Source organism: Marmota monax, unplaced genomic scaffold (assembly GCF_021218885.2).
Source record: "Marmota monax isolate L192 unplaced genomic scaffold, Marmota_monax_Labrador192_F-V1.1 WCK01_AAM20220418_F8-fsc00030, whole genome shotgun sequence".
Lineage (NCBI taxonomy): Eukaryota > Metazoa > Chordata > Mammalia > Rodentia > Sciuridae > Marmota > Marmota monax.
In genome coordinates, this window is record NW_026691988.1 from 14,811,450 (window position 1) to 14,818,442 (window position 6,993).

A 6,993-nucleotide genomic window follows, 5' to 3' on the forward strand; every position below is an offset into this window, starting at 1 on the left:
TCAGAAATTAAAACCCTACCTGCAATATATGACTATATGGCTGGTGTGATCCTATACCACGTACAACCAAAAGAATGAGAAATTATACTCCACGTATGATATGTCAGAATGCATTCTACTGTCATGTACAACTAATTAAAACAAATAAAAATAAATAAGATGTGTTTGTTTCCTCCATACAACTGAGACTAGCAGGACTTGCTGAGGTTTCCTCACCAACTGGGCAGGATTCAAGGATCTGTTGTGTCAGCTGTCAACAAAGGCCCCAAAGTCCTCTCAGGACACCCTCTCCAATTTTCTTTTCCCAGAGACCCTGTGGCTTCTTGCTCTATAACTTACCTTTCCAAGAATAGAGAAGGATTATTTATTATGTAATAAATACAGGATGGGTATCTGTTAGCAGAATCTTGGAATCAGTAGTGTTTTGGATTGGGGATTATTTTCCCAGATTTTAGAATATATGCATGTCAATAATGAGCCATGCTGGGAGAATGTTGGGACCCAAGTCTAAACACAAAATTCATTATGCCTTAGAGATACCTTATTCACAAAGCCCGAAGGTAATTTTATACAATATTTTTTAGTGCACCTGCCTGTGTCTCATCACATAAGGTCAGATGTGGAATCTTCCACTTGGAGCACTGTGTTGGTGCTTGAGAAGTCTTAGATTTGGGAGCATTCTGGATTTGCAATGTTCAGATTAGGGATGCTCAACCTGTAGTATCCACAACCCTTTCCCCAACTCTAACTTCCCAGATATCTTTAATATATTTAGCAAAGGTATTCAGCAAATAGCTACCCCAGCTGCTCTGGAGCTTCATTACCTGCTGGGAGAAGGAGGGAGCCTTACTACTGGCTGAATAAGTTTGCCATTTTCCCAGCTCCCAGCCTGCCCAAGAAACCTGTGTTCGTTCGACTGGGGCACCTGGGGCCAATTTGGGAGACCCGCCTCAAGGCCTAGCGCTCTTAGTACTCTACTTTCACCAGTCCGACCCTAATGTCACCTCACTGCCCCATCCTCACTTCCGGGTGACCAAGGATTTGAAAAGTGAGAATGACGTTAGCAAATGGAAAGTTCCCTCTCCTCTTTCATGAGGCTCAAGCCTTACAAAAGCCCTCTGATCCCTTCCTTTCAGGAGACTGAGCTGCACTATTTAGCATTTATATATTCATGTATTTCAACCAGTTGTTTCCTCATAATTCCCTTAAGCGACTTTTGCCTTGGCGTACTACCTGTGGTACCCAACTTGTATTAGGCACATGGTTGGGATGCAATACACTTTGTGATTCTTTCTGAAGGTTAAAGTGCTATAGGAAGCCGGGAACTGAGAACTGTGATGCACATCTGTAATTCTAGCTACTTGGGAGACTGAGGCAGAAGGATGGCAAATTTGAGGTCAGCCTGGGCAATTTACCAAGTCTCTGCCCCCCAAAAAATAAACACAAAGGGCTGAGGATGTAGCTCAGTATGGTTTCCCTGGATTTAATCCCCAGTACTATAAAAACAAACAAACAAACAAAAACCCTGATTTGAAATACATGAACTTGGAGGCCACCTTCATCTAACACTAGGAAGGTGATCTATGACAATTAAGGATGCTCCTTCCTAAGGAGAAAAAAAAAAATGGTTACTACTTTCAAAAAGTCCTTCTTAACACTTTTCTGTGTCCTTATTTTTCAATTAAGGGATTCTTGGTCATATTTTTGCATTTCAAAAAGTTACCAATTATCATCCTAAAATATGGCCCATATCAATGAATTTTTTGTACAGATTCATGGTCCCCTCTCCTACCTATATAAGGACCAAATATGTGAAAGGGGATATGCAAAGAAATCAAGGAAATACAATTTCTGACACGGGAACCTCCAGCTGCAGATGAGAAGAGTTAAATTGCTGAGCAAAGAAAAGTTATTTTTCTAATAATATAACAATACATTACTGGAAGTTGAAGAGCGGGGTTCCTCCTTTTAAAGTTCTTCCATATATGACTTCCTTATGGCTTATCCACCATCTCCTCCCCATAAGAAACTAAAGAGCCTTGGAAAGAAAAATACAATTATGAAGAATCAACAATGAGAACTTGAGAGGTATTAGATGACAGTGAGCAGAACTGCAAGAGATGCCATCATTACAGCCTTGGCCCCTTGTAACTTCAGGGTGATCAGAGGGGATCTGTCACATCACAGACAGACACAAGGTTAAATTCCAAAAGACACAGCCCCTTAGTTCGGTTCTGCTACCCATTGGTTCCAGGGCTTTAGCCACCAGATCCCACCCAACTCTACTTTCTTTCTACAGTTGTAAAGCGGGGGTGTGGGGGTGGACAATGTGATATGAGCAGCCTGCTGGTGCTTCCACCAGACCCATTTAAGATGAGCCAAGATCGAGGGCAGCCATCATTCCTGATCACAGCCTTATTGCAGCCAGGTGCCTTCAAAACATCACTGACTATTCATCTGCACTGGTCTCTTGCAGATAAGTTTGTTTTCCCATTTTACAAATGAACAGTAGAGGTTGACTAAGGACCTTGTGTAAGTTCTTCCAACGGGGCTTGGGGGTGGGCCAAGCCCATGCTTCAACCACCACTTATGCTATTTTCCTCTATAAGACATTTGAAAAACTTTCAAAACTATGAATCCATGCACACTTTCAATAAAAATGTACAAGACAACAAGCCTCCAGAGAAGTTAGCTGCCAGATCTGATTCACTCATTTCTCACCTCCACTTCTAATTCTAACAAAGTTCATTCTCCTCCCCACCTCCCTTTTCTACATGGTCCCCTTTTATTCCTGCTTCCATTTTCCTTTTGTGCCCCTCTCTACTATCACTTTTTAAATTTTTGGAGTTAACTCAATGAGAAAAATTAAAGCAACTTGCAACTTTTAAACGTGCATGTAATCAAATTTGTCTAAATATTATTTTCATGTGGAACTACTTAGTAAGAACATGACACATTTGAATTAAAAAAAAAAAAAACCCTTTCTTGGGTTAACTTTAGACATAGCTGAGATTTTACAAACCTAAAATGTCAGAATGCCTAAGAAGAGTCATCATGAAGAGTCATCATGAAAACCAGTCATTTCCATTTTAGATTATCAGTATATGATTACACTTGAATTTTATCAGATTGAAAACACACACACACACACACACACACACAAGAAACTTAAGCTGTATGCATAGTTTTTACAGAAGGGCCCTATTTACCCAGCTCATGTTGTTGCCTGTGGATGCCCACCCCCACCCAAGATCTAGGGAGCTGCTCCCCTCTCTGAGGCATAGGGCACTGTGTTTATTCTATATTTTTATTAGTATCATAACCAGGTTATATTATAGGATGTTTTTGCACTGGTCTTGTTGTTCCCCTGGATGAGAGGGCTAGGACAAAAATATTTTATTCATCTTTGAATTCCGAGAATGCCCGGTACATGAAGATCATCAACATGTGTCTGTTAAATGATGGAAAAGAAATTCGCATTTAGCAAAAACATGATGTAGCTTTCAGACAGACTGGGGTTACTCTAGGGCAGAACAATCAGGTGAGTCCTGACTCTTGACCAAAGGAAAAACACTCTAAAGCCTTTGTTTTGTTTGTTTTCTCGGTACCAGGGATTAAACTCAAGGGCGCTTAATCACTGAGCTGCATCCTCAGCCTTTTTTATATTTTATCTAGAGACAGGATCTAAATTGCTGAGGCTGGCCCTGAACTCATGATCCTCCAACCTCAGTCTCCTGAGCCACTGAGATTAAAGGCCTGAGGCACTACACCCAGCTAAGACTTTGGTTCTTAAGAGAAAACATATATGGTGCATTTTTCAAGCTGTCCTCTGAAGGGGAACTGGCTCGTTTCACCTGGATTATAGTGATTTTCTGAATTACAGTTTACTTTGTCACATATCTGTTCACCTGAAAACCACCCTCCTAGCCGGGCACGGTGGCGGCACCCTTGTACTCCCAGGGGCTCAGCAGGCTGAGGCAGAAGGATCACAAAGCCAGCCTCAGCAAAAGCAAGGTGCTAAGCAACTCAGTGAGGCCCTGTCTCAAAATAATTACAAAATAGGGCTGGGGATGTGGCTCAGTGGTCGAGAGCCTTGAGTTCAATCCCAGGTTAAAACAAAACACCCTCCTACTCCTCCCAACAAGGGCACTCTTTACAAACGCTAGCTTCTCCCAAACACACTGGCAGAACCAGAGCACTAGTCTGTTGCCACCTGAACCTTATTCTGATTTCTCCCTTATCCACACACTTCCCTACACAGAGTACTATTTTACCTCGATAATGAGTTCTTAGAGGCTATCTCACAGATGAGAAAACATTGTGCTTTAAACGTGTTTAAGGTCGCTCTGAGTGGAACCCAGTTCGACTACCTCCTGGTTCCCACCTGGGGGGGGGGGTCCCAGCAAAATCCCCCAAGAAGCTTTTCTCAAAACGCACACCATGGGCTTCAGCTTCTGATTCAGAACCTCTGGGGTGGGCGCAACAGGTGGACCTTGAAAAGCTCTCAGGTGTTTCTGGGAGGCGCCTCAGATCAAGACAGCCCAGCAACAAACACAAGCCCTGTAATGTCATCAATCTTCCCCGAAAACGTGGAGTTATTCTGGTAATCAAAGTGGTCAAACAGGTGCTGGGTATATAGCTTAGTGGTGGTGCTGCTCTGCGTGTGCGGGGTCCTTGGTTCGATCCGCAGCCCCTCAAGGGGGGAAATTAAACCACTGCTCAATACATGAGAGTTACTGACACAGGTGTCACAACTATTTCAATAAAACGGGTGGCTCCAAAGGTCCCCAACCTCTGGCACATCTGGTAAATCAAATTAGCACCCAAGGCATCCTTCCCCTTAGCGAAGGTCCTCTACACTGAACCACCGCCACCCATATAAACACCACACAGCTGTGCACCCGCCGAAGTCACCAGGACCTCGGTGGAGGGAAACACGTCCCGCCCGACACGCAAGAGCACGCATCCCTCATCAATCTCTACGCGCCATCGGTCCCCTAGTTCCTTTCCTCCTGAAATCTGCGGGGACTTCCCCGGGCGCCACTTGGCCACTTTCTTCCCATCAACTCAGTCTCTCAGGGGACCGACTACGCCGGAACTTGAAATTCTCACGTTTGGGTGGTTCAGAAATTATCCGCCTGCGGCCAACGCAGACACCGCCCCTCGCCCCCTGCCCCGCCTCCGCGCGCGCGGACTCGGGAGACCGCAAAACACGCCCCCCTGCGGGGACCGCGGGGCGGGCGCACGGTGGCGGCTCCCCGCCTCGCACGTCACCCGCCCCGCCCTCCCCAGGACCCCGAACAGCCAACGCTGGAGAAAAGGGAAGCACGTCGAACCGCACCAAGGCGGCAGCCAGAGTCCCCCTGGTCGCCGCGCGGGACGCGGGGCGACAGCCTCAATAGGACAGTGTCGCCAGGCCTGTCGCACGTGGACACCTGTGGTCCTGGGGACTGCGACGCCCGGCGCGCCCGTCGGAGCGCTGCGCTCCTGCTCCCGCCACCTCCCCGCCTGCCCCTCACCTGCGCTTCCCCGCGACTCGCCGCCCAGTTTCCCCACTTGGAAAGTTCTCAGACCCGGGTCTGTCGAACTTGGAGGGCAACGGGAGGGTCGGGCGGCTGCAGGGCGAGCTGCGCGGCTGTGACTCGGCCGCGCGGAAAAGGGGAAGGGGAAGAAGGGGCGGGCGCCGCGGCGGGGTGATCCCTCCTGACCCCAGCCTGCTCACGGTAGCCGCCCTGGGGACCGGTGCGCGATTATTATCCGCCCCCGCGTTTGCCACTCTGTCTTTCCCACGAGACTGTTTTCATCACCTTGGGCGGTTAAGAGTGTGGCCTAGAGTCAGGCTGCCTTTGGTCTTGCGCCACTGCTTGGCAAGGGCCCGAGTTTAGGTCACTTTTCACCCCTTTCTGCAGAGACAGTGATAATACTTATCCAGGAGCGAATCCACGTGTTGCGCGCCTGAAACTTTTGAAACACCTGGCTGGAGGAGGTCGCTTGGGTACCAGTGAGCGAGCCCAAAGTTTAACGTTCATTAGCTTCAGGTTTCCAAACTGCTTCTGTAACCTTCCTAAGATTGTTGCTGGAATTAAATGAGCCAAGCCTGTGAGGGGCCTAGCCTAGTGCCTGGCCCGCCAACAGGTGCTGGGTATGTATAAGGATCATTTTCCTGTGACCTGCCTGGGTGACCAGGGAAAGGAGAAAATAATGTTGATTGTCAATCATGTGCCAGGTATTTGAAATACCTACTATGCTTAGTTCATACACAAACGCGTGTGTATAAGCAGTATGCTCCAAAAAGTTTTGCTCAGAGAAGTGTAACTTGCCAAAGGTCTCTGCCATGGCTAACAAGTTGGGTTTTCCACAGTTCATCTCACAAATATTAATATGCAAATATGTTACCATAACTTTTTGTTGGGGCAAGAAGAAATTCCCCATGAAAGAACAAAGTGCCTTAGAAATACCGACTTATGAATTTTCACTGCAAAATTTCCCTAGCTCAGAACAGCAGCAAATGAAGGATTGCCCTGCAAGTGAATACCCTGCTGCAAAATCAACAAATGGCTTCACCTGAATGTGTTCGGATTACATGTTTGCCATCTCTACTACCATAATGTGTTTACTTTTTCTATGAATTATTCATAATTTTGCAATTCGATTAATGATTTTATAATCCATCCCCCAAAGACTTATAAACTAAAACAGCACAATGCAAGAAACTCTGTGGAAAACACTTCTCTTTTTCTCATTGAATTTCACTTCTCTTTGCTGTAGTTTTAATTATCTGCATTAACTGATGAAAGCTCAAAAGTGTATGAATTTGTCTAAGTTCACACCGATTGCCGGAATCTAACCCTAATTTTGCCTCAACCCTAATTCTTGGCTCTTTTTTTCTACACCCTGAGCAGTAAAGAATAAACTAACTAAAAATACATGAAGTCATTTATATCTTGCCAAGTGGAAGAAAAGGGTACATCAGATTCTGGTAGTATTTTTAAA

At 45.8% G+C, this 6,993-nt stretch overlaps 1 protein-coding gene across 7 annotated transcripts in view; it reads right to left on the reverse strand.

Moving 5' to 3' along the window:
• Positions 1–5,667, reverse strand: part of Plagl1 (PLAG1 like zinc finger 1) — an 80,580-nt gene extending 74,913 nt beyond the window's left edge. For 3 of the 7 annotated variants that reach the window (XM_046450797.1, XM_046450781.1, XM_046450774.1), the window contains exon 1: positions 5,520–5,659. The gene's annotated coding sequence lies outside the window, so the exon portion shown is untranslated. Of the gene's footprint in view, positions 1–5,519 lie in introns of all 7 variants that reach the window. The other 4 variants (XM_046450764.2, XM_046450744.2, XM_046450733.2 and 1 more) reach the window with 2 other exon arrangements.
• Positions 5,668–6,993: the final 1,326 nt, after the last annotated feature.